Source organism: Moschus berezovskii, chromosome X (assembly GCF_049115385.1).
Source record: "Moschus berezovskii isolate FMDL1 chromosome X, NW_MosBer_1.0, whole genome shotgun sequence".
Lineage (NCBI taxonomy): Eukaryota > Metazoa > Chordata > Mammalia > Artiodactyla > Moschidae > Moschus > Moschus berezovskii.
In genome coordinates this window covers 140894444-140921117 of record NC_142488.1, presented here as the reverse complement: position 1 = coordinate 140921117, position 26674 = coordinate 140894444, and the positions used below count along the sequence as shown (strand labels likewise).

The 26674-nt window shown below is 48.8% G+C and overlaps 1 pseudogene; it reads left to right on the top strand.

Moving 5' to 3' along the window:
- The first annotated feature begins 1933 nt into the window (after positions 1-1933).
- Positions 1934-26674, top strand: part of LOC148773482 (melanoma-associated antigen 10-like) — a 66283-nt pseudogene continuing 41542 nt past the window's right edge.

The window sequence follows — 26674 nt, the reverse complement described above, 5'->3', positions numbered from 1 at the left end:
GTCAAGGCCAGGGGGCCTTCCTCTGAGGGTCTGGACTCAGGCCCTCGCAGAGGTCAGGGGGAGCACTGGGGAGACCCCCTCCTCACACACAGTACTTGGAGCCCAGCCTGCCTTGCCCCTTTGGTGACACTGAGGTGGCCCAGAATAGGTGGCTGCATTGGTGCTCTCACTCCGGTGTCATGAATGTTAAGGCCTTTGCTTAAGGAGACGGGTCACTGTCAACAGAAGGCACTGCCCAGGGTTTCCAGGGTGTCAAGGTGGAGACTGAGCTCACTGTCCACCATCCCAGCACAGAGGGACTCCACAGAGTATGGCCACCCCTTGTCCCTTGGGAGCCCTGCTAGCCCCTGGGCAGGCATGACCAGTGTTCAGCGTCCCTCTCTCATCTCATACTGAAATTTCCTTTCAGTACAGGGAATTTGTCTTGAGAATTTTGCCTCAGGAAAACAGACAGGAGGGCGCAGACCCTGCCAGAAGGAAGCGGAGGGCCCTCTGTGAGCACAGGGGGGAGACACTCACCTCAGGACAAGGGGAACCTCACCAAGTACAGTCCAGTCCTCCTGTCAGCACCGAGGGCCCCAGCACCATGCCAAGGTGCCCTCTTGTTTCCGCTCACAGGGGCTCCAGGAACCCAGAGGTGAAAGCACAGGTCTGAAGCTCGTGTCCTCAGGTTGCAGCGCAGAGGAGGTCCAGGCAGTTCAAGGAGTCTAGGGAAGGTGGGTTCCCTGAGTGTGCATCAGGGGCTCCCCATCCCAGAACAGACGGGACCCGACAAGGTCCAATTCTCCCCACCGTATCAGCCCCAGAACCTTGGGCTGTGCTGACTGCACCCTTGGGAGCCACCTCGCTTCCTCCTTCAGGATAGCAGCAGAGAGCCTGCCCAGGAGAAGTGTTCCTGTGAGACCCGAGAGCACCCCTCAGGAGGAGACCTGTCAGTGGCCTGTGTCAGACCACCCAGGGTGGGTTTCTCAGCTGAGGCCGCTCACACCCCCTCCCTCCTGCAGGCCCATGGTCCCCATCTGTCCCCCTGCCTCACTTCTGTCTGAGGTTTGATCGCAGTAATCATGCCTGGGATGAGCGAGATACATGAGGAGAGTGAGGCCAATCTTCAGGACCCAAGGGAGGCTGAGAGCCCAGTGGAGGGACTGTTCATTTGGGGGGAGGAGGAGGAGGAAGTGGAGGTGGGAGAGGAGGAAGTGGAGGTGGAGGAGGAGGAAGTGGAGGTGGAGGAGGAAGTGGAGGTGGAGGAGGAGGAGGAAGTGGAGGTGGAGGAGGAGGAAGTGGAGGTGGAGGAGGAAGTGGAGGTGGAGGAGGAGGAAGTGGAGGTGGAGGAGAAAGTGGAGGTGGAGGAGGAAGTGGAGGTGGAGGAGGAAGTGGAGGTGGAGGAGGAAGTGGAGGTGGAGGAGGAAGTGGAGGTGGAGGAGGAGGAAGTGAAGGTGGAGGAGGAAGTGGAGGTGGAGGAGGAGGAGGAGGAAGTGGAGGTGGAGGAGGAAGTGGAGGTGGAGGAGGAGGAGGAGGAAGTGGAAGTGGAGGAGGAAGTGGAGGTGGAGGTGGAGGAGGAGGAAGTGGAGGAGGTGGAGAAGGAGGAAGAGGAGGTGGAGGAGGAAGTGGAGGTGGAGGAGGAGGAGGAGGTGGAGGAGGAAGTGGAGGTGGAGGAGGAGGAGGTGGAGGAGGTGGAGAAGGAGGAAGAGGAGGTGGAGGAGGAAGAGGAGGTGGAGGAGGAAGTGGAGGTGGAGGAGGAGGAGGAGGAGGTGGAGAAGGAGGAAGAGGAGGTGGAGGAGGAGGTCGCATACCTTTCCCCCTCCTCCGTGCTTTCCTCCTCCTCCTCTGTCCTGTTCCTGGGCACCCTGGAGGAGCTGGAGCTGGCTGATGCTGAAGCACCCATATCCCGCCCCCTGCCAAGCCCTCAGGGTGTCTTCCCCTCCCACCTGCCATGGCTGCCGCTCCATGGAGCCAATCCAGAGGTGAGGCCTCCAGCAGCCAAGATGAGGAGAGGTCAAGAGCACCTAGTGGGCCTGGGAAGATGCCAAGTCCACGCCCCCAGACCCACTGCATCTGCTGGTGGTGTGTCTGCTGCGCTTCCTGCTCCTCAGGTATTGCACCAAGGAGCCAACCACGAAGGATGAAATCCTGAGCACGGTCCTCAGAGAGGACGGGCACCACTTCCCTGAGGCCTTCCGCCAAGCCTCGGAGTGCCTGCAGCTGGTTTCCGGTGTGGATGTGAGGGAGGCGGCCCACACGAAGCACACCTACATGCCAGTGAGCGATGGGCACAGCATGCCCAAGGCCAAACTCCTGGTGCTGGTTCTAGGCATGACCCTCCTGGAGGGCAGCTGCCCCCGTGAGGAGGAGATCTGGGAAACCCTGAACGACCTGGGTGTATATGCTGGGAGGGAGCACTACATCTATGGGAGCCCAGGGAGTGCTGACCCAAGTGAGTTCAGGAGGGGTACCTGGAATATCAGTAGGTTCCTCACAGTGACCCTGTTCGCTAGCAGTTCCTGTGGAGTCCCCAGGCCTATGCGGAGACCAGCAAGTGGCATGTCCTAGAGCATTTGCTCAAAATCAGTCAAGGGGCTTCAAGGTCCTTCCCACTCCCATCTATAGAGGCTGAAGGGAGGAGGAAAAGGGGCCTGAGCCAGAGCAGCAGCCAGGCTCCTTCCAGGTCCACGTCCAACAGCGTGTCCTGGGGGCAGGAAGGGAGGCTGATCCTTCCCTCCGTGATTGAAGAGGGAGCAGTCAGCTTTCTCAGTTGTGAGGGTCTGGGCCACTTGCGGGGACACGATGTGCAGCATCTTTGGATTCCTTCTTTCCACAGTGACATGGAGATTCATCTCTGTTTTCTTTAGGAATTTTTCAAATGTTTTTTTCAGCAGAAGGCTTAATAAACTTCAGTATCTAACTTTGTGAATGACAATGATCACACAGATATTGGTACTTATCCGGTTTAAGGACAGGAGTATTGCTGTTCAGGAAAAGAGCCTGGGAACTCTCCTATTTTATTTTGTGACCCTGAAGAAGCTAACATTTCATTGAATAGGAATTTTCTTGGAAATGGGAAACAACAATAAAACTGATGAAGTCAAGAAATAGATGATTGGGAATTCTCCGACAGTGATGTGCTTAGGACTCAGTGCTTTCACTGCTGGGGCCCAGGTTCAATCCCTGGTTAAGGAACTAAGATCCCCAAAACCACTGGGTGTAGGGAAAAAAATAAAAGGAAATAGAGGATAAAAAATAAAAGTTAATTCTAAAATCTTTTGTCATCTGTTATTCCATAAAACTAAAATATTTATGCTTATTTGGATTTGTATTAGTTATTAAAGAAATTAGGGTAAAATTGGTCAGAGTTATTAAGTACTTTGCTCACTGGCTTATTCTCACCCAGAACCTCACAGAGCCTCTACTCTGTGGAAGGCCATTTTAGCCATGGGGACAGTGGGAGAAGAACAGCCCCACACCTAGAGCGATTGTCTAGGAGCTGCAGTCACATGGGGAAGGTGGAGAGATGTCCCCTAGTCCCACACAAGAGAACACAGTGTGAGGTGGTGGGGCTCCAGAAGGAGTACTTGGTGCCTGAGGCAGAGTGTTTTGGAGTTTTGGGAAGCTGGGTTCCTTCTGTGGGAGGTGAAAATAAAACAACCTGGAAGTTTTTGATCACATTCCCTTCAATTCAGCAGGTGGCATTTAAATTTCAAAAGGAATGTGATCTCTATTACTGTAAAAGCAGCAATACTGATGTGGCAGCAAGAGGCTATGATTTGCAGAGAGGTATAGAGCTTGCTAACAGGACACTGTGTTCTTAGCATCAAGAGAGATGGGCTGTGCACAGATCTGTGCGTTAATTAGTATAAGTGAAAATGTTCATCGCTCAGTTGTGTCTGACTCTTTGTGACCCTATGAACTGTAGCTGGTGAGGCTCCTCTGTCCATGGAATTCTCCAGGCAAGAATACTGGAGTCCATTCCCTTCTCCAGAGGATCTTCCCCACCTAGGGATCAAACCCAGGTCTCCCGCATGGCAGGCAGATTTCTTACTGTCTGATAGACGACAAAGATGAGTGAGCAGGAGGATGCAGGAGCGTGATTCAAAAGAGTCATGACACCTTCCCCAGTTCCCAGACCTGAGTCAATTGTCAGACACAGAAACCATTGGCCAAACGGAAGGAGGGATCCTTATGAGTAGAGACTCTGCAAAACCCTGGCAGATGTATGCAGCCATCAGTCCCCAAGTCTGTCCCACAAAGAGACCCACATCGTTCACTTTGGTGACTGAACGTGGGCAAGAGAGGAAAGATGCAAACATTGTAAGGATGTCTAGAAACGGGATGCTGTGGGAAGTGATACTCGGGCCTTCACTCCATCAATGTCCGCAGTGGAGTGGGAGCATGTGTGCACCAGGAGCATATGGAGGTGTGACCTTGATCTGACCCAGAGAGCTCCTGCCTGCCACCTCCAGATGTGTGAATAGGACAGATGGGCTTGATGATGGGCACAAGCCCTGAATGCATGCAAGGCCATTAGTATAGACACTATCAGAGCAGGGGAGACCAAGTGCACTCCCTGCACCTTGACTGTGAGAGTAAATACAAACCAAGATTTCCTCTGGTTTGGGAGATGTGAAACATCAGTTCAGTTCAGTTCAGTTCAGTCACTCAGTCATGTCCGACTCTTCGCTACCCCATGAATCACAGCACGCCAGGCCTCCCTGTCCATCACCAACTCCCGGAGTTCACTCAAACTCATGTCCATCGAGTCGGTGATGCCATCCAGCCATCTCATTCTGTCATCCCTGTCTCCTCCCAACCCCAATCCCTCCCAGCATCAGAGTCTTTTAACATCAGTGACACCCTTAACACCAAAAGGATGCAGGGAGGTGGTCCCCACCATACCTCCTCAGTGGTCTGGACCCTCCTCAAACCTATAGGCTCCTAAGGAGGACTGTGGACCACCACCCACTCTATAGCAACCACTTTGCCCGGTTTGTTATCTTTGCAGGAACACATGGCCACCTCCTCGCATACAGCATGCAGCCACTGGTCCTCATGAGCTAGGTTCTGTCAGACCCACAAAGGGAGGCGACTGCAACAGTAATCCACCACAAAACAGAGGTGGCATCTCTGAGGAGATCAGACCGAAGCAAGGCTATAGATTACAAGAAGGTGAGCTAAACCCCAATATGACCTGCAAATGTGTCACAAGCACCTCTGCCACAGTTTATTCCTGGAGATTAATGGACCAGGAAGTTCTTTCCTGACCAGCTGCTGGGGGTGTAGAAATGCTGAGCTTAGATGAGGGGTGGGTTGGCTGAACTGAAACTTCAGGTGGAAATGGACTCCTGCTGCAATACCACCTCCACCACATGTGGCCATAGAGACGGTGGCAAGCAGAAATCCACTCCCAGTGGATGCAACTTAAGATGGTGCCTCTGCTAAGTCACTTCAGTCGTGTCCAACTCTGTGTGACCCCATAGACGGCAGCCCACCAGGCTCCCCCGTCCCTGGGATTCTCCAGGCAAGAACACTGGAGTGGGTTGCCATTTCCTTCTCCAATGTGTGAAAGTGAAAAGTGAAAGTGAAGTCACTCAGTCGTGTCCGACCCTTAGCGACCCCACGGACTGCAGCCTACCAGGCTCCTCCATCCATGGGATTTTCTAGGCAATAGTACTGGAGTGGCTTGCCATTGCCTTCCCCCAAGATGGTGCCTCTAGGGATCCACTATATATAGATAAAGGAAATGGCCCGAGCCAAGAATACACATGGGCTTAAAGATGATGGAAAATGGATTGGACAGCCAGGCAGTTACTTAGAATGAGAAATTTTGGTAGATTGCCACATGTAGGTTTGGAGAAGGGGTACATCAACGAACCTATAGGAAGGGACACCAAAACAGAAGATATTTGCATTGCCGCTTACTACTCACGAAAGCATGCAGCACTCAAGAGGCAAGAAACATCCATGAAGAACCAATGCCTGAAGAATTGAGAGAATCCAGCCTCTGTCAGTGGTCCCTCAGGGCTGCACAGTGCTCTCTTGGGTGCAGGAGCCATGGGGCCAAGGATGATGCTGCATCTGGGCTCAGCAGCACAGGCGCCACCTGCAGGCCAGATGAACTATGGCACCTACCAGGTGTTTGCCCTGCCATGGACAGAGTGTGATGCTAACCCCTCAGTGGCACCGTCCCTCCAGAAGATCATTGAACCACTAATGGTGAGTTGATCACAACATCTCACTTCCATCCTTGAAGGAGGAGAAGTTTATTTTTACTGAAATCGACAGGTACACATTCCTGATGTGGGTTTTGCTTTCCTGATTGCAGCACCTTGTCTGGCACCACTATTTGAGGGCTTACAGAAAGCAGAACTGACTGACACAGGATATTTCACCAAGCCGTCCAAGACCAAGAGATCCTCTAACAGCACACCAGGGGCTCAGAGGGCAAGTGGCCCTGGGAACCAAAGTCGCTATCTTAGCCCCCACCATCCAGAAGCTGCTGGTCCTCTGGAACAGTACATTGGCCTCCACAAAGCACACGTGTGGTGCACAGTAGGATATGAGAGCCCATAGTGCTGATATGTATAATAAAACTTTATCATTATAACAGAAACTCTAAGACATATACAGCAGTAGAGAATGGTATGAGGGACCCAATATACTTGCCAGCCAGCATCAATCATCTGCAGTACATGGCCAGTCTGGTTCAAATATACCCTCACCTTCCCCACATCTCTGTCAGTGGACTAATGTGAAGGTAGTCCAAGACATCAGGATGATTCATCTCTAAGTATGTCAGTAAGCATTGCTAACAGATAAGGAATCTTTTACAAAACATAAACCCAAAACAATGATCATTCCTAAAAGCTTAAATGTTTTAACAAGAGCAAATATGTAGTAATTTTTTACATTTACCTTATACATTACATATTTTTTTTAGTTTGGATCACAAATACAGTGTATATATTGTGATTTTTTTATGTTCCTTAAGTCTTTTTTAATCAATAGGTTTCCCCTGCATCATCCTTGTTTTCTGTAGTTTTTGTTGTGAAGAAAAGCAGGTTTTGTATTTTTCAAGTTTTCATAATATAGATTAATTTGAATGAAATAGTTTGATGTCATTTAACACATTCTTTAAATTCGTAGTTACAGGTAGAAGCTTGATGAACTTGGTTATTTACAAGACTGCTACCTAGGTGACACCATGTACTTCCACTAAGAAGAACATAATGTTTGTTGTCCTTTGTGCTGAGTTGGCAGTCATTGATGATCCTCACCTTCATTTACCCATTGGGGGTTGCAGAGGGGCAATTTTCAAATTCTCTCATTCAGTCTTAGTTTATTACCTGAAAGACTTTTATATGTAGAAACTTTTCCTTGACCACCATTTGCTTCTCTTGAGGGAATCATATATCAAATATGTGATTTTACATCACTTAAATATCTTTTGCATCTATAGTTTATACAGTTTTAACTTATTTTGTTAACGTGTTATTTTTTTCTTTAGTACCTGGTCATATTTTCAAAAAAAAGTCCATTTCATAAATATTTTCAAGTAACTGACATTTGCTTTTTGGCCTTACTACTTTCTAATACATTATTTCTACACTTACCGTCATTCTTTCATACTTTTTATTACTGAAGGTTTCATATGATGTTCATTACCTATCTTCTTGAAATTCTTGGGTGATTTAAATAGCTCTTGTTTTCTAATACATCTGTTTAAGGCTATATATTTCCCCTTTGAGTACCATTTTGGCTCTGTTGCACAAGCCATGCTACTTAACTCCATGCATATTGCTTGAATTTTTTTACAAGTTGACTAAATCACTCTATTACTTATGTTATTAGAATTTTTCAATATATGCAAAAAAACTAGCAAGTGTAAAAATTATTTTTGAGAAGGCTGTGAAGATGATGATGAAAGATACTTTATTTGGGGAAAGTTTCAGAGTCCAGGGGTATTTTGCTTTATAAATTATTTTTATTAATTACAGAAGAGACAAGCATATTTACCTGCTGGTGACAGAGCTGGGTTTGTGCCAGGAATGCAAAGGAGTTTAACACTAGAAGATCAGTCATTATACTTGGCTGCATGTAGCAGTCAAGGATTGTCCAGGAAAATAGAAACCACGGTAAATTTTTTCCATGGAGGGAACTTAATGCATGGGGTTGGTTACAAAAGTGGTAGGTAGCCAAGCAGGAGAGAATTGGGAAACCCAATTATTAGCAACACGAGGAAATCAGTCACCTCCAGAATGGAAGGACAAGGAAGGGAGATCGTGATACTGGAACCTGGGTGTTGGGTTCAACAGGATCCAGAGCCATGATGGGTCAACCTCATGGTTGAATGGCTGGAGCCATGGAGAATATAGAATCACTGAAGGACAAGCCACCTGATGCAGAGGAAGGAGAAAAATCTTTGATTGCTCTGTCTTCCAGGATTCTAATCTTTTGCTGGTGTTTCTGGTTAGCTGAATCAAAATGGCACCCAACTGTTGGCTAGTTTGATTGCAGACTGCTGGAGTCGGCCCCTGTATAATCTAGAAGAGAGCAAGGAGGAATGAGGGATGGATCTGGGAATGCATAAACCCAGGATTGCCTTATTACAATGACAGATTGAGTGAGAAAAGTCAGACCTACATCGATATAGAAAAGTATCTAATAAAAATCAACATCCAGTCATCGTAAAAAGAAGTGTTAGTCCAAAGTATTAAACTGGGATAATGAGTTTTGGGGAGGAAGACCAGAGAGACAAAGTGCCATTCTTATCACATCGTATCAAGGGTACATTCTATCCACATGATTTATCACCATTGATATTTATCTTGATCACCTAGTTGAAGCACGTTTGTCAGATTTCCTCCTCTCTTGAGCTCAGATACAGAAATAAAGAAGAGAGGAAGCTAGCACTCAGATCACTTCCTAAATAACCAGCCCAGAAATCACTGCTAACTGTGGCTAACTTGTCACACAGATTACAACCCCAAAAAAATATTCAGTCCTATTTCCTGCAGTGAAACAGAAGCCTTCCAACATAGAAAACAATAAATGGGATCATGGTGTAAATAGAGAATATATGAGGATTTGTGCCCAACTTAGAGGGACCCTGAATATTAGAGGAAGGGTTGTGGACCTTATTTTACATGTTAAGTTGCTTCAATCCTGTGTGGGGGTCTCCCCTACATTCCCTAGGGCGTCCCTAAAAAACGATCCTACTCATCTCTGTGGCACTTCGGGAAAGGACACATTGGGGAGATCATACACTAACCCCACCCCATCCCATCCCATCACCAAGATTACACACTGACATTTTCCTGCACACAGTGACCGGTTCCAGGGCTGTCACCATCCTCTGGTGTATGTTTAATGAAAAGTGAAAGTCACTCAGTCGTGTCCGATTCTCTACAAATCTCCTCCATCCATGGAAATCTTGAGGCAAGAACACTGGAATGGGTTGCCATTCCCTTCTTCAGGGGATTTTCCTGACCCCAGAATCGAACCCTGGTCTCCTGCACTGTAGGCAGGTGCTTTACCATGATTCCGAGACACCAGGGAATCTCTGATCTCTAAGAATGGAGAAGCCAAAAATAGCTGTGACAGGCCAGGGCTGCTTGAACAAATCCCAAGCCTTCTCAAGGACCACCAGGGTGCACCCACCTATGCCTGGGATGAGCCAAGGCCCACTCTGGCTGCTTTGTCTCCATTGCAACCCACCCTCCCCCGCCACCCCAACTCCTGCCCTCCTCTGCAGCCCACCAGTGGTTCTGGACCAGGAGCACCCAGCCACCTGGATGCAGAAAAGCGAACCAAGATCTCAGGCTCCACCCAGCTACACAGCGAGGATCTGCATATTAAGGAGATTCCCGGAAAGGGGAGGGACGTCCCTGGTGGCTAAGATGGTAAAGAATCTGCCTGCAATGTGAGAGAACCAGGTTCGATCCCTGGGTCAGGAAGATCCCCTGGAGAAGGGAATGACAACCCCAGAATTTCATGGACAGAGGAGACTGGCGGCTTTCATGGAGTGGCAAAGAGTTTGACACGACTGAGAGACACATTTTCACTTTCAGGAGGGGAGGGGGCAAGTCGCCACGTGTTCACTGCCCCTTGTGCTGTGGTCCTCTGCCTTGTATAGTCTGTGAATGCAGGGTCATTGTGTCTTCCATAGTCAGGAGTGGCTTCCCCAATGGCTCCTGTGTGCCTGCTAAGTCGCTTCAGTCCTGTCCTGCATTGGAAAGCGGGTTCTTTAACCCCTACCGCCACCCAGTGGTAAATAATTCGCCTGCAATGCAGGAGTTGCAGGAGACGCGGGTTTGATCCCTGGGTCGGGACAATTCCTTGGGGGAGGAAATGGCAACTCGCTTCAGAGTTCCTGCCTGGGAAATTCCATGGACAGAGGAGCCTGTTGGGCTACAGTTCGTGAACAACTTAGCACACACGCATAGTCAGAAGAAACCGAGCCTGATTTCTTCGAGCCTGATTTCTAGAAGCTCCAGTTAGTTACTCACCTAGCAAGAGTTGTTCTTAGTTCTTTAGGAGCATGATTTCATTCATTCTGGAGAAGAAAATTTTCATGACTGAAGAGTAGAGACCATGGAGAAAACAATGATCTTAATGGTTTAAAGAAAAACAGAAGTTAAGACTTCTCTTCTCAGCCTCTCTCCTACTCTTCAGTTGGCTTCTCAGATGGAGACAGGCAATCAATAATGATTTCTGTGCTCTGCACCACCCTGCAGTCTAGCCTGTTCTAGTGGGAGGGGAAAGTAGTGCTTTGCCCGTGGGGTTGTCAGAAAACGTGATTGTCAGATTTGTAAGCACTGACTGCACAGGCCAGATCACCTTTCACATGCCATTTACCAGCCACTGTCAGGAGAGCATTGCTGTTGGAAGGAATGAGGTCACTTCCAATTTGAGTGAGATCCTACATGCTCAGGTCGCTCAGTTGTGTCCAATTCTTTGCAACCACATGGACCACAGCCCACCAGGCTCTTCTGTCCATGGGATTTCCCAGGCAAGAGTACTAGAGTGGGTTGTCATTTCCTCCTCCAAGGGCTCTTCCCAACCCAGGGAACCTCAGCTCCTGCATTGCAGGCAGATTCTTACCGCTGAGCCACATTGTGAAATATCTCTTAATTGGAATATCTCTGAACAGGCTTAGCTCAGTTCAAGCAAGGAATGTTTTCCCATGGTCTTTGCTGCTGAATTCCTTCACTTGCCACTGCTCCTCTGAGTTAGTGTACCATGATTTTCTGTGCTGAATCTTTTCCTGTGGTGATAGCAACTTTCCTTCCTCAGCATCAGGCCAGGCCAGCAGGACCATCTGGTCTGTAAAATATTAGGCACCTACTGTGTACCGGGTATCTACGGGGTATAGCAGTCAAGGTGGCAATCAGAAAGACAGAAACCAGGATAAGAGTCTAGTGGAGGCCCTAGAACAGTACGGAAATACCTGGGGCAGAGGCAGGTGTGGGATTTGCCTACTCAGATCTGAGCGAGTTTCAGAGGAGAGACTTAAGAGTGAGGTCAGATATGAATGGTGGAACGGGAGGAGGCTTCGTGGAAGACCTAGCAGTAGGAGAAAGAGGGGAAGGTCACTGCATGCGCCAATGACCCAGACGTGTGAAGTGCAGTCCTATGTGAGAAGTCCCAATAGGGTCATTCTGTGGCCAGAACAGAAGGTTATGGTGCAGAGAAAACAAAAGTAACACACAAATACAGATGTGCTGGTGGGGGCTCAATGGCTGATAAGAATGAAAGAAGCTGCCCAGCTGAAGGAGAAACACTGGCCCGGCACAGGGGCCAAATGTTGTCACTGCTTCCCCCTACCCCCCTTTTTTAAATGAGCTGTAAATCCAGATTTTGATGTGGCCTTTCCCAATTTTAAATGGTTGGAAACCATTGTGGAAATGTTAAAAGCATCCTTTCTCTCATACTGACATGTCTCCCAGCCCCATTCCCCCACATATGACTCCCTCTGCTTTTCTCTGCTCTCCTTTCCCAGGGTCACACAGCACCCAGCCAAGATGGTATCTGTGGTAACAGGCAGTGGGTGGGAAAGGGTGAAGGGAAGAGAAAGTGCCATGGTGATGGAAGCTACCAAGCTCAGTTACTCTCCAGAGAGGCAAGCCATAAGTTCCTGGTAGGTGCTCTTTCTCTCTACCAATCAGAAATAGCACCCAGGAGACCAAGATGAACAACTGATCTACCAATTTTGTTGACATATTCTACATACCAGAGAATTTACTCTTCACTCATTTTCAGTGTATCATTGAATGCATCTTAGTATTCAGTGTGAGGCTTACTGTAAGGTTTTCTTTATATATATACCCTTATCAGGTTGAGGACTTATTCTTCTATTCTTAACTCACTGAATAGTTTTTATTATAAAAGGGTGTTGGATTTTGCCAAATGCTTTTCCTGTATATATTGAGGCAATCCTGTGGTTTTTGTCCTTTATTCTATTAATATAATACATGACATTAATGGATTTTCACATGTTAAAACAACTGCATATCTGGGATAAACCCAACTTGGCTATGGTGTATCTTCCCTCTTACGTGGTGCTGGATCTAGTTGGTCAGCATATTGTTGAGCGTTTTGTACATTTGTCATGGTCTATCATTGTCTTTCCTTGTGTTGACGTTATTCAGTTTGATATATAATACTGGCTGCATAGAATGTGTTGGGAAGTGTTTCCCCTCTCTTTATCAGTTTGGTAGTAGAGTGTGTGAGGATCAGTGTTCATTCTTTTAATGTTTGGTAGAATTCACCATAACAGCCATCTGAACATGGGCTTTTCTTTGTGTAAAGAATTCTGATGAACTAATTCAAAATTCTTACTTTTTAAAAAACTTTATTTCTTTTATTTTTGACTGTGCTGGGTCTTTGTTGCTACACACAGGCTTTCTCTAGTTGCAGATAGTGGAGACCACTCTCCTGTTGTGAACACGGGTTCTAGAGTGCACGGGCTTCAGTATTTCAGCACATGGGCTCAGTTGCTTCAAGGCACACAGAATCTTCCCAGACAAGAGATCCAAGCCACGTTCCCCACTGTGGCAGGCAGATTCCTAAACGCTGGACCACCAGAAAAGTCTCCCAAATCCTGACTTTAATAGTTTTCTTTAGATATTCCATTTCTTCTTTTTAAATATTGTTTGAAATATGTCTGTTGATACAAATTCATATAGCACACAATTCGTCCATTTAAAGTGTAAAATGCAATCATTGTTAGTGTGTTTGGAGAGTCAGATGAGGATAACCACAATCAATTTTAAAAATTTACAGTGCACCACTAAGAACCAAAGTGGATGAATATTCACAGACACTGTATCCACCACGACTCCCCTCCAGCCCAACCCAGCCTTGTATGTGTGTGTTCAGTCGCTCAGTCATGTCTGACTCTTGGCAACCCCATGGGCTGCAGCCTGCAAGGCCCTTCTGTCCATAGGGTTTCCCAGGCAAGAATACTAGAGTGGGTAGCCATTTCCTTCTCCAGAGGATCTTTCCAAGCCAGGGATCCAAACTGCGTCTCCTGCATTGGCAGGTGGATGCCATACCACTGTGCCACCTGGGAAGCCCTCAGCCTCAGGTAACCATTAATCTTCTTTCCTTATCTGTAGATTTCCCTATTGTGGATATTTCATATAAATGGTATCATAATATGTGGTCTTTGGTGGCTGGCTTCCTGCACCTAGCATGATATTTTCGAGGTTCATCCATAATGTGTTTTTTCACTTTACTCTTCATGCTTTTGGTGTCACATCTAAGAATCCATTTCTGAAATTCAAAGTCATAAAACCATACCTCTGCATTTTCTTCTGAGAGTTTTAATGGCTCAAGTCTGGGAATTGATCAAAGGACTGTGACTATCTGTTTTTGTGGTTCAGAATAGACTTTTGTTCATTTGACTTGTGACATCTCTGCTTATACAGATCAAATAAGAACTTACTGGATTTCCTAACTCTTTTACTTCTAGGAAGAATATGAGCAACTAGATAAAACCATAGAGCTGCCCAAGTCAGACTGTTCTGATTGGTGCTTTGACTCTTCTCTCCATTCCTGTAACCAGGCCCACCTGGCCCTTGCTGGTTGTGTGCTCCTGCTTGGCTCCTGCCATCTGGGGATCTAAATACTTCCACTGCATTTAGGTTTCCCAGTTCAGCGACTGCAGTTCCTACTGTGAGTTCTGGCCTGCAGAGAAGGGCAATCACAGAGTTCTTCAAGGGTGCTGGGGCTCCCCTCACAGTCTTGGTGAAAGGTATGTCTTCAGGACTCTCCCAGTATGGATGAGTATGTCTTCAATGCCAAATCCACACTAACAGTCAAATTTCTGTAAACCTCTGAATGCCTTCCTCTGTATTAAACCAAGGCAGGGCTGACATTTCCAACTTAATCACTGTGGGCCAACATTTGGTCCATAGTTCAACCAAATAGACAAACTAATAAGAGCAATTTCTGTTTCTCAGAGTTACAATATTTAATGCAGAAACTATGCTTAGTGAATCTCTTTGGCCTGAACTAGCTTTCTGTGGGGAGGCTGATCCCACTGGGGGTCAGGAGACCGCTTCCAACTGAGGGTGGGTAGGATTCTCCTGCTGGCAAGGCTGACTTACCAGACTTGATGGGCTCAGTGTCCCCAGCTTCTTCAGGGTCTCCCCACACATTTCTATCACAATGTACAGAATCCCATGCTTTCCAAGTCAGCCCCTTCATTTTAACAGGAGACACTCTAGTGGCAGAATTCACTTCTAGTCTAATTCAACCAGTTGCAGGTTGAGTGTTTGCATGTGATCATTAGCAATCTCATCCTTGTATATACAGGAGATAAATGTTTGGTTATGATTACACATAGAATCTTTTAGGTCTTTTACTGTAAACTGAGCTAATCCTTTTCTTTCACCACTCTTTCCAACTACATTGGGAACAACCAGAAAGCTCATCATATCTCTCAGTGTTCCAAAAATGTTCAAAAGTATCATATACACAGTCACAGAACACCTTGCACCCAGCACTACTTTTAAGTGGTTCATCAGGCATATCCAAAGGAGATATTTCCCATATATCTATTGCCATAGACTATCGATGCTGTCTTTACTAAGAGTTGTTAGCAGCTTTAAACCTTATCAGATTACAGACCTAATTTTAGAAACCCCAGAACCATTTGAGAAAACTCATTTTTTAAAACTGAAGTATAGTGGCCACACAGAAGTATATGTTCAGTTCAGTTCAGTCTCTCAGTCGTGTCCGACTATTTGCAACCCCATGAACTGCAGCATGCCAGGGTTCCCTGTCCATCACCAATTCCCGGAGTCCACCCAAACCCATGTCCACTGAGTTGGTGATGGCATCCAACCATCGCATCCTCTGTCATTCCCTTCTCCTCCTGCCCTCAGCCTTTCCCAGCATCAGGGTCTTCTCAAATGAGTCAGCTCTTCACATCAGGTGGCCAAAGGATTGGAGTTTCAGCTTCAACATCAGTCCTTCCAATGAACACCCAGGATGGATCTCCTTTAGGATGGACTTGTTGAATCTCCTTGCAGTCCAAGGGACTCTCAACAGTCTTCTCCAACACCACAGTTCAAAAGCATCAATTCTTTGGCGCTCAGCTTTCTTTATAGTCCAACTCTCACATCTATACATGACTACTGGAAAAACCATAGCCTTGACTAGATGGACCTTTGTTGACAAAACAATGTGTCTGCTTTTTAATATGCTGTCTAGGTTTGTCATAACTTTCCTTCCAAGGAGTAAGCATCTTTTAATTTCATGACTGCAATCACCATCTGCAGTGATTTTGGAGCCGGACTTGTTTGTCCGGCACAGTCACCCTGTGGCTCAAGCAAACGGCTTTGGTGGACCCGCCTGCCACTTTGTCTTGAACTGACATTGGCAGCTGGATCACGGCTGCAGGAGTGCCCAAAATTCAAAGGGGCATGTACCTGTGAAGAAAGGCCTTTAGGCTCCATTTGATTGGTTCCTGATGGGGCTTGGTGGTTAGGTTGTGGAAGTCGGCCCCCACTGGCCAGCATACTAAGCTTGTGTGAGGTCACAAGGCTCCCAGCGCATGTGTACCTCAGCTTCCTTGTTGATAGGCTGTGGGCCAGCAACCAATTTGCCAGGACTGCCTGAGCCTCTGCAACGATTTTGCCGGTCACCTAGTGTGTTCTGGTGTCCAGGTTCTTTGCAGTTCTGGGCCATGGCTAGGGCCACATGGAGACTGAGACCAGAGGAAGGCAGGAGAGACCTGTGACCACCATGGATCTTCTTCAGTGTGAGCCCAAGTGTTCTGGGTGCAGGGGCACAGAGACCCGCTGGCATGGTGGGGCCATTGGGGATGTCACAGGCAGCCAGTGGCCCACCAGGAGAGGAGGCTGCCCTCTTCAGTGGGGAGACGGTGGAGGAAGGTGCGGCCCTGGAGGAGGGAGAGGTATCGGGGATCGGTAAGTGTTCCACCTGCTGGTGGACGACATCATTGAGGAAGTTGAAGTGGTGGCGGAGGAGGAGCAGGAGAAGGTGTCCTCACAGGAGCGGGGGAAGCTGGAGGAGCAGGGCCAGGAACATCCAAGACCTGGAGACCTCAGTGAGTGGCCCATACTGGAAGAGTAGGAAGCATTGGAGGCCCTGCAGGTGGAACTGAGGTCTGCGAATGAGAAAGACCACAGGGCATAACTTTCGCTCAGGGAGAAGGACCGTCAGAGGAAAAAGGGCGCCTTGGCCCAGAGAAGCGTCATCATCAAGGGAATCCCCGGCTTCTGGGGCAAAGCTGTATTCTTACTGCCACTTCTTGACGATCAGCTGCTCAGGAGGTGGGAAGAAACAGGAGCAGAAGGAGGGGTGTAGGTGAGGATACCAGCCAGGCGAGGGGGGCCAAGGGAATTGGGGGCAAGGGAATTTGGGGCAGGGGGAGTTGCAGGCTCCAACGGAACAGTGCCAGCAGAGCCTGCACATGGATACACCTGTATGGATGTCAGCAAAAGGTTTTGTGAGACACATTTTTGCTCACATCTGAACAGAAGCTGTACCCTGGGTCAGGAAATCAATGTAACCAGTGACCAGAGGCCGTGTGCCACAGTAACATTCCCCAAGAGTTGTGATTGAAGTTGTGGATTATTCAGGAAACTAGCAGAGAATTCAGGAGTCCCACAACACATACTAGTCAGTTGGAGGCCCTGAGGTTGTTTCCTATACTGCAGTATAGAAACAAAAAGTTGTCGACACTCCAGGTGCAGGTGGAAGGGGTGACATCCTACTACAAAGTTAGTGCTGGATGACACCAGCACATCCATGCCACCCCTTGTGAAGACAAGGAGCAGATCAGAGACCTAGTGCTCTCTTGCTGAACGCACAGAGCCAGGCACCTGTGCACAGAGAAAGCGAGCTGCATGGACTGCAGATTGACATGCCACTACCCAGGACACACATGCCAGGCCTACATCAGGGGTGGTCAGAAAAAGAGCCTCCCTTTGGGGATGCAGACAAGGGTCCCAGAGGACCACAAAGGACCCAGAGGGATGAGTACATCTGATGGAGTGGCAGGGACTGGGGCTGTCATGTGGCGGCTGGGCAAGCGGGAGTACCCAGATGCGGAGTACCCGCGATGCCAAAGTGGTACCCCTTATCGATCTCTCTGTTCCTGTAGTGTGGGTGGTCCCGACAGGACACAGTCATCCCGAAAGGGCGGCCATGAAGATGCCTGTTCCGGTGCTTTGCCCTAGGCTACCCTGTTATTTGAGACCCTTCCTTGCCCAGCATGTGGCATGATTGGCTCCTTGACTTAAAGCAGAATATGAACCACCATCAGATGGCCCTCACCATCAGCACACAAGATGAAGACATGCTTAGCTCTATGATGGCTTTGGAGGGCAGGGACAGAGCCTGAGGATAGGTGGGTGGGGGAGCTGGGCAGGAACGTGTGGGTGGGGGGGATTCTCCGACACGAGTGCGTGCATTCGCTGTGAGCCTTCAGAAAGGAGAAAAGGATTCTGTTGATGCCTGCCCAGCAAGAGAGCTGAGGACCCTAGAAGCTTGCACCTTCACCTTATCCATCCTCCTGATCCTGGCAGGTGCTTGAACTAGGCCATCCCCAATCCTGCTGCAAGCTGGCAGTTTCCGTTCAGAACAACCCGTACTTCAGAAACAGAGAGAAGTTTGAGGAGTATGATTTTGGCATTGCTGGTGCCACCTGGCTCCCAGAGCAGTGTGGGTGGGTGAGAGAGGGAGATGGAGGAGGCTCAGGAGATGGAGGCTCCTCCTACCTGAATCTTCCCTGTATCCGCTGTCCTTCTTCAGGATATAGGGAAGGTACTTCCTCTCCAGTCCACGGTTCTGATGATGATGGATGGGGCGCTCCTGGCTCAGGCCGGAAGGTCCTCAACTGGCTGTTGGACGACTACTGTCCAGGATGGACAAGGATGGCGGAGGTGGGGTCCCTCTCGGAATCCGCAGAATGGACGATTGAGGTTTGGGTTCTTACATACCCAAGGGAGGGCTAGGGGCCTGCTCAGCCCCATGCTGACCTCCCTCGTGTGGCCAGCAGATCATAGGTGAGGGCCAGTGGGTCAATCTCCTGCAGGTCTACCCCCGGGAGGAAGGTCCTGCCATGATAGGTAAGTGAGAAGACACAGAGGTTGTGAGGGGATCAAGAGGTGAGGCCTGAAGGCAGATCCGTGGAGAGGTCGGGACCCTCTCCTTTCCCCAGTGGGGAAGATCAAGATCAAGCAGCCTGGATACAGAGCCTGGATTCTTTCATGCGGTTAGCAGGTGAGAAGCAGAGCCTGGAGGCTTGGGGACTTCAAGTGTCCTAGTCTCATTCAGAGCAGCTCTGCTACAGCACAACAGGCCTGGGTGATTCTCATGCAGGCAGGGTGAATTAAGCACCGTTGTCAGCATCATCCTTCCCTGGTTCCTGCTGCTCACGGAGAACCTGGGTCTTTCTGGTGTGAACCCGAATATTCATGGTGCCGGGGCCCTGAGACCTGCCTGTGCGCTGGGCCCGTCAGGAAAGGAGCAGACAGCAGGTGGCTCACCAGGTGAGGAGCTGCCTCCTTTGGCAGGGTGGCTGTAGTGGAAGGAGTGGTCTTGGAGGAGGGAGAGGTGTTGCAGTATGGCAAGCGTTCTGGCTGCTGCTGGAAGACATCCTGGTGAACGTTGAAGTGGTGGCGCGGCTTGAGCAGGAGATGTCCTTGTAGGAGCAGGAGGAGAAGCCGGAGGAGCAAGGCCAGGAACTTCCAAGGACAGGGGCCTGGACATGACAGGAGCAGTCCCCACTGGAGGTGCCGGAGGCGCTGGCGGCCCGGCAGGTGAACCTGAGCTCTGCTAATGAGAACGACCCCAAAGCCTAACTTCGGTTCCAGAGGGAGGAACTTCAGAGGAGAAAGCATCCCTTGACTCAGAGGAGTGCCGTCATCCAGGGAAGCCCTGGCTTCTGGGCCAAAGCCGAATCCTTACTGCTGTTTCTTTGGGAGAATATGTGGCTCAGATCATGAACTCCTTATTGCCACATTCAGACTGAAATTGAAGAAAGTAGGGAAAACCACTAGACCATTCAGATATGACCTAAATCAAATCCCTTATGATTATACAGTGGAAGTAAGAAATAGATTTAAGGGACTAGATCTGATAGATAGAGTACCTGATGAACTATGGACAGAGGTTCGTGAGATTGTACAGGAGACAAGAACCAAGACCATCCCCATGGAAAAGAAATGCAAAAAAGCAAAATGGCTGTCTGAGGAGGCCTTACAAATAGCTGTGAAAAGAAGAGAAGTGAAAAGGAAAGATATAAGCATCTGAATGCAGAGTTCCAAAGAATAGCAAGGAGAGATAAGAAAGCCTTCCTCAGCGATTAATGTAAAAAAAATAGAGGAAAACAACAGAATAGGGAAAAAAAGAGATCTCTTCAAGAAAATTAGAACTATCAAGGGAACATTTCATGCAAAGATAGGCTCGATAAAGGACAGAAATGGTATGGACCTAACAGAAGCAGAAGATATTAAGAAGAGGTGGCAAGAATACACAGAAGAACTGTACAAAAAAGATCTTCGCGACCAAGATAATCACGATGGCATGATCACTCACCTGGAGCCAGACATCTTGGAATGTGAAGTCAAGTGGGCCTTAGAAAGCATCACTGAGAACAAAGCTAGTGGAGGTGATGGAATTCCAGTTGAGCTATTTCAAATCCTGAAAGATGATGCTGTGAAAGTGTTGCACTCAATATGCCAGCAAATTTGGAGAACTCAGCAGTGGCCACAGGACTGGAAAAGGTCAGTCTTAATTCCAATCCCAAAGAAAGGCAAGGCCAAAGAATGCTCAAACTACCACACAACTGCACTCATCTCACACGCTAGTAAAGTCATGCTCAAAATTCTCCAAGCCAGGCTTCAGCAGTATGTGAACTGTGAACTTCCAGATGTTCCAGCAGGTTTTAGAAAAGGCAGAGGCACCAGAGATCAAATTGCCAACATCCGCTGGATCATGGAGAAAGCAAGAGAGTTCCAGAAAAACATCTATTTCTGCTTCATTGACTATGCCAAAGCCTTTGACTGTGTGGATCACAATAAACTGTGGAAGATTCTGAAAGAGATGGGAATCCCAGACCACCTGACCTGCCTCTTGAGAAACCTGTATGCAGGTCAGGAAGCAACAGTTAGAACTGGACATGGAACAACAGACTGGTTGCAAATAGGAAAAGGAGTGTGTCAAGGTTGTATATTGTCACCGTGCTTATTTAACTTATATGCAGAGTACATCATGAGGAACGCTGGGCTGGAAGAAGCACAGGCTGGAATCAAGATTGCTGGGAGAAATATCAATAAACTCAGACATGCAGTTGACACCACCTTTATGGCAGAAAGTGAAGAGGAACTCAAAAGCCTCTTGATGAAAGTGAAAGAGGAGAGTGAAAAGGTTGGCTTAAAGCTCAACATTCAGAAAACAAAGATCATGGCATCTGGTCCCATCACTTCATGGGAAATAGATGGGGAAACAGTGGAAGCAGTGTCAGACTTTATATTTTTAGGGTCAAAAATCACTCCGGATGCTGATTTCAGTCATGAAATTAAAAGACCCTTGCTCCTTGGAAGGAAAGTTATGACCAACCTAGATAGTATATTAAAAAGGAGAGAAATTACTTTGCCAACCAAGGTCCGTCTAGTCAAGGCTATGGTTTTTCCCGTGGTCATGTATGGATGTGAGAGTTGGACTGTGAAGAAAGCTGATCGCCGAAGAATTGGTGCTTATGAAGTGTGGTGCTGGAGAAGCCTCTTGAGAGTCCCTTGGACTGCAAGGAGATCCAACCAGTCGATTCTAGAGGAGATCAATCCTGGGTGTTCATTGGAAGGACTGATGCTAAAACTGAAACTCCAATACTTTGGCCACTTCATGCAACGAGTTGACTCACTGGAAAAGACTCTGATGCTGGGAGGGATTGGGGGCAGGAGGAGACAGGGACGACAGCGAGTGAGATGGCTGGACGGCATCACCAGCTCGATGGACATGAGTTTGAGTGAACTCTGGGAGTTGGTGACGAACAGGGAGGCCTGGCGTGCTGTGATTCATGGGGTCGCAAAGAGTCAGACGCGACTGAGCAACTGAACTGAACTGAACTGAACTCAGGAGGAGGAGAAGGAATAGGAGCAAGTGTTGGGGCGCGGGTGAGGGTAACGGCCAGCTGAGGGTGGTGCCGAGGGTGTTGGGCGTGGGGTAGTTGTGATCTCCCCAGGCACCGGGGCTAGCAGGGCCTGGGAATCACTCTACCTGTACGTGTCTGAGCAAATGACCCCGGGAGGCTCATTTTTGGCTCGCATCCGAAGAGAAGCCACATGCTCTGGCGTGGTATGTATGTCATCAGTGACCCCAGCCTGTGTGAGAGATGACTCCAGTACATCCACACCACCACTTGTGAATACAGGGAGCAGGGAAGACACCCACGCCTCTTGCTGAACGCACAGAATCAGGTGCCTGCACACAGAGAAAGTATGCTGCGGGGACTTCAGATCGTGAAGTTTTAAGCAATTGACATGCCACTACCCAGGACACACATGCCAGGCCTACATCGGGGTGGTCATAAAAAGAGCCTCCCTTGGGGGATGCGGACATGGGTTCCAGAGGACCACAGGGGACCCAGAGGGATGAGCACGTCTGATGGAGTGGCAGGAGCTGGGGATGTCCATGTGGCATCTGGGCAAGCACAAGAACCCAGATGCAGACTACCAGTGATGCCAAAGTGGTACCTCTTAACGATCTCTGTTCCTGTAGTGTGGGTGGTCCCAATAGGAAACAAGTCCTCCGGAAGGAGCAGCCTTGCAGATGCCTGTTCCGGTGCCCTTGCTCTGCCCGAGGCTAACCCTGTTACTTGAGATTCTTCCTTGCCCGGCAAGTGGCATGACTGGCTCCTTGACCTAAAGCAGATTATGGACCACTGCCAGATCCCCGCCACTATCAGCCAACAAGATGAAGACATGCTTAGCTCCATGACGGCTTTGGAGTGCAGGGAGGGAGTGTGAGGACAGGTGGGTGGGGGACCTGGGCATGCACGTGGTTGTGGGGGGATGCTCCGACCTGGGTTTGCCTGTTCTCTGTGATCCTTCAGAAAGGAGAAATGGACGCTATTGATGCCTGCCTGGCAGGGAGGCGAAGGAACCTAGAAGCTTGCACCTTCACCTTCTCCATCCTCCTGGTACTGGCAGGTGCAGGAACTAGGCCATCCCCAGTCCTGCTGCAAGCTGGCAGTTTCCGTTTGGCAAAACCCGTACGTCAGGAACAGAGAGATTGTTGAGGCGTACCACTTTGGCATCGATGGTGCCACCTGGATCCCGGGCCGTTTTGGGTGGGTGGGAGAGGGAGGTGGATGCTCCTCCTGAATCTTCCCTGTATCCGCTGTCATCCTTCAAGATATAGGGCTGGTACTTCCTCTCCAATACACTGTTCTGATGATGATGGACGGGGTGCTCCCAGGCTCAGGCTGGACACCAGCAGCTGGAAGGTCCTCAACTGGCTGCTGGACCACTGCAGCCCAGGATGGACCAGGATGGCTGAGGTGGAGTCACTCTGGGCGTCCCCAGAATGGGAGATTGAGGTTGGGGTTCTTAGCTGCCCACAGGAGGGCTCAGGGCCTGCTCAACCCCATGCTGACCTCCCTCGTTTGGCCAGCAGATCATTGGCAAGGGCCGGTGGGTCAATCCCCTGCAGGACTACCCCCGGGAGGAAGGTCCTGCCATGAGAGGTAAGTGAGAAGACACAGAGGTTGTGAGGGGATCGGGAGGTGAGGCCTGAAGGCAGATTCGTGGAGAGGCCGGGACCCTCTCATTTCCCCAGTGGGGAAGCTCAGGTTCATGCAGCCTGAATGCAGAGCCTGGTTTCAGGTCATGCGGGTAGCAGGTGACAGTCGGAGCCTGGAGGCTTGGGGATTTCATGTGTCCTAGTCTCATTCAGAGCAGCTCTTGCTTACAGCACGCCAGGCCCAGGTGATTCTCATGCAGGCACGGTGAATTAAGCACCTTTGTCAGCATCAACCTTTTCTGGGTCCTTCTGCTCACGGAGACTCTGGGTCTTTTTGGTGTGAGCTCAAGTATTTAGGGCGCTGGGGCCCTGAGACCTCTCGGCATGCTGGGGCCGTCGGGGATGGCACACAGAGCAGGTGGCCCACCGGGTGTGGAGGCTGCCTTCTCCAGCAGGGAGGCCGTGGGGGAAGGAGTGGACCTGGAGAAGGGAGAGTTTCATGGCCTGGCAAGTGTTCCGGATGCTGGCCGAAGAGATCGTTGAGGAGCTTGAACTGGTGTTGCAGGAGGAGCAGGAGAAGATGTTCTTGCAGGAGTGGGATGAAAAGCCAGAGGAGCAGGCCCAGGAACATCCAAGGACAGGAGCCTCGACAGGACAGGACCAGCCCCCACTAGAGGCATCTGAGGCGCTGGTGGCTGGGCAGGTGGAGCTGAGCTCCGAAAATGAGAAAGACCACAAAGCCTATCGTAGGCTCCAGAGGAAGGACCATCAGAGGAGAAATCTTTAGTTTAAATCATGTATTTGTTTGGAGTCTGTTCATTGCTGTTTTCTAATAACCAATTTCACTGGTTTTTCAATAAATCCTCCTGGCTCCTTCAGCAGCTGTTGTCTTGATTTTGGCCCTGTGACCGATGGGATTCCCTTCACTCCTTGGAGCCTGATTAACCCCAGTCTCTTGGAACCACTTTCCAGAGTTGTAACGAGTCTTTAAGATCACTCCATCCCCTTCACACACCTGCAAGCAGGCAGCTGTGTCTACAGCTCAACAAGTACCACAGTCTAGACCTCATTGCTCCTGGCAAATGTGGGGCAGGCCAGACAGAGGGCCGGCAGACGAGTGTTGGGCAGTGTCCAAGGCCAGTCCTGGGAGCCATGGTTCCTGCCCAGACCTCCCATAAACCCGAAGCTTTCTGACCCTCATCCCCTCCTGGCAGGCCTATCCATCCCTGTGTCAGATGTATCTGCCCATGAGCTCTTTCCCCAAACCGGGGTTTTCTTCTTTTTGGCCTGGGAAATCCGATGGACAGAGGAGCCTGGTGGGCCACAGTCCATAGGTTCACAAAGAGTCTGGCATGACTTAGCCAGTTAACAACAACAAGGAGTAGATGAGAAAGCACAGGAAGGTTAAAAAAAAAGAACACAAAGCAATGAAAAATCCTGTCACTGTCATTAGACAGTAACTGAGGACCTGCCATTACCCTAAGAACCTTTCAGATGAACACACAGTTGGAAAGTGTAGTGTTCATACATCCTACCATACACATTCCTGCTATAATCTGACAGCAAAGACTAGTCAAATAACAATAATCATCATGATAATTAGTCTCTGCTATTCATCAGTATACTCTTCATTTTCAACATACATTTGTTTAATATTTAATCAGTGCCAGCAGGCATTCTCTAAGGGCTTCCCTGGTGGTTCACACAGTAAAGAATCTGCCTGCAATGCAAGGGACCTGGCTTTGATCCTCTGGTGGGGAAGATCCTCTGGGAAGGGAATAGTTGATGGCTAACAACTCCAGAGAAACGTGTATGCAGGTCAGGAAGCAACAGTTAGAACTGGACATGGAACAACAGATTGGTTCCAAATAGGAAAAGGAGTACGTCAAGGTTGTATATTGACACCCTGCTTATTTAACTTATATGCAGAGTACATCATGAGTAACACTGGGCTGGAAGAAGCACAAGCCGGAATCAAGATTGTTGGGAGAAATATCAATAACCTCAGATATGCAGATGATACTACCCTTATGGCAGAAAGTGAAGAGGAACTCAAAAGTCTCTTGATGAAAGTGAAAGAGGAGAGTGAAAAGGTTGGCTTGAAGCTCAACATTCAGAAAACAAAGATCATGGCATCTGGTCCCATCACTTCATGTGAAATAGATGGAAAAACAGTGGAAAGAGTGTCAGACTTTATTTTTTTGAGCTCCAAAATCACTGCAGATGCTGATTGCAGCCATGAAATTAAAAGACGCTTACTCCTTGGAAGGAAAGTTATGACCAACCTGGATAGTATATTAAAAAGCAGAGACATCACTTTGCCAACAAAGGTCCGTCTAGTCAAGGCTATGGTTTTTCCCGTGGTCATGTATGGATGTGAGAGTTGGACTGTGAAGAAAGCTGATCGCCGAAGAATTGATGCTTTTGAACTGTGGTGTTGGAGAAGGCTCTTGAGAGTCCCTTGGACTGCAAGGAGATCCAACCAGTCGATTCTAGAGGAGATCAATCCTGGGTGTTCATTGGGAAGACTGATATTAAAGCTGAAACTGCAATACTTTGGCCACCTCATGCGATGAGTTGACTCACTGGAAAGGACTTTGATGCTAGGAAAGGTTGGGGGCAGGAGGAGAAGGGGAGGACAGAGAATGAGATGGCTGGATGGCATCACCGACACTGTGGACATGAGTTTGAGTGAACTCCGGGAATTGGTGATGGACAAGGAGGCCTGGCGTGCTGTGATTCATGGGGTTGTGGAGAGTCGGACATGACTGAGCTGAACTGAATTGAACTGAATATTCCTCCCCTAAACTCATAATCCCATACTGCTGCTGCTGCTGCTGCTGCTAAGTCACTTCAGTCGTGTTCTACTCTGTGCGACCCCATCGACGGCAGCCCACCAGGCTCCCTCGTCCCTGGGATTCTCCAGGCAAGAACATTGGAGTGGGTTGCCATTGCCTTCCCCAATGCATGAAAGTGAAAAGTGAAAGTGAAGTTGCTCAGTCGTGTCTGACTCTTTTCGAACCCATGGACTGAAGTCCACCAGGCTCTTCCACCCACGGGATTTTCTAGGCAAGAGTACTGGAGTGGGTTGCCATTGACTTCTCCAAATCCCAGACTAGGCACGAGTGAAATATCAGACAAATCCTATTCAAGGGACATTGTACAAAACATCTACTGAGTACTCCTCAAAACTGTCAAGATCATTGAAAATAAAGAAATGTTAAAGTTAAGAGGGCGGGAGAGGGAACAAGATGGTGGAGGAATAGGACGGGGAGACCACTTTCTCCCCCACAAATTCATCAAAAGAACATTTGAACGCTGAGTAAATTCCACAAAACAACTTCTAAATGCTGGCAGAGGACATCAGGCACCCAGAAAAGCACCCATTGTCTTCAAAAGGAGGTAGGAAAAAAACATAAAAGATAAAAAGAGAGACAAAAGAGGTAGGGACAGAGCTCCATCC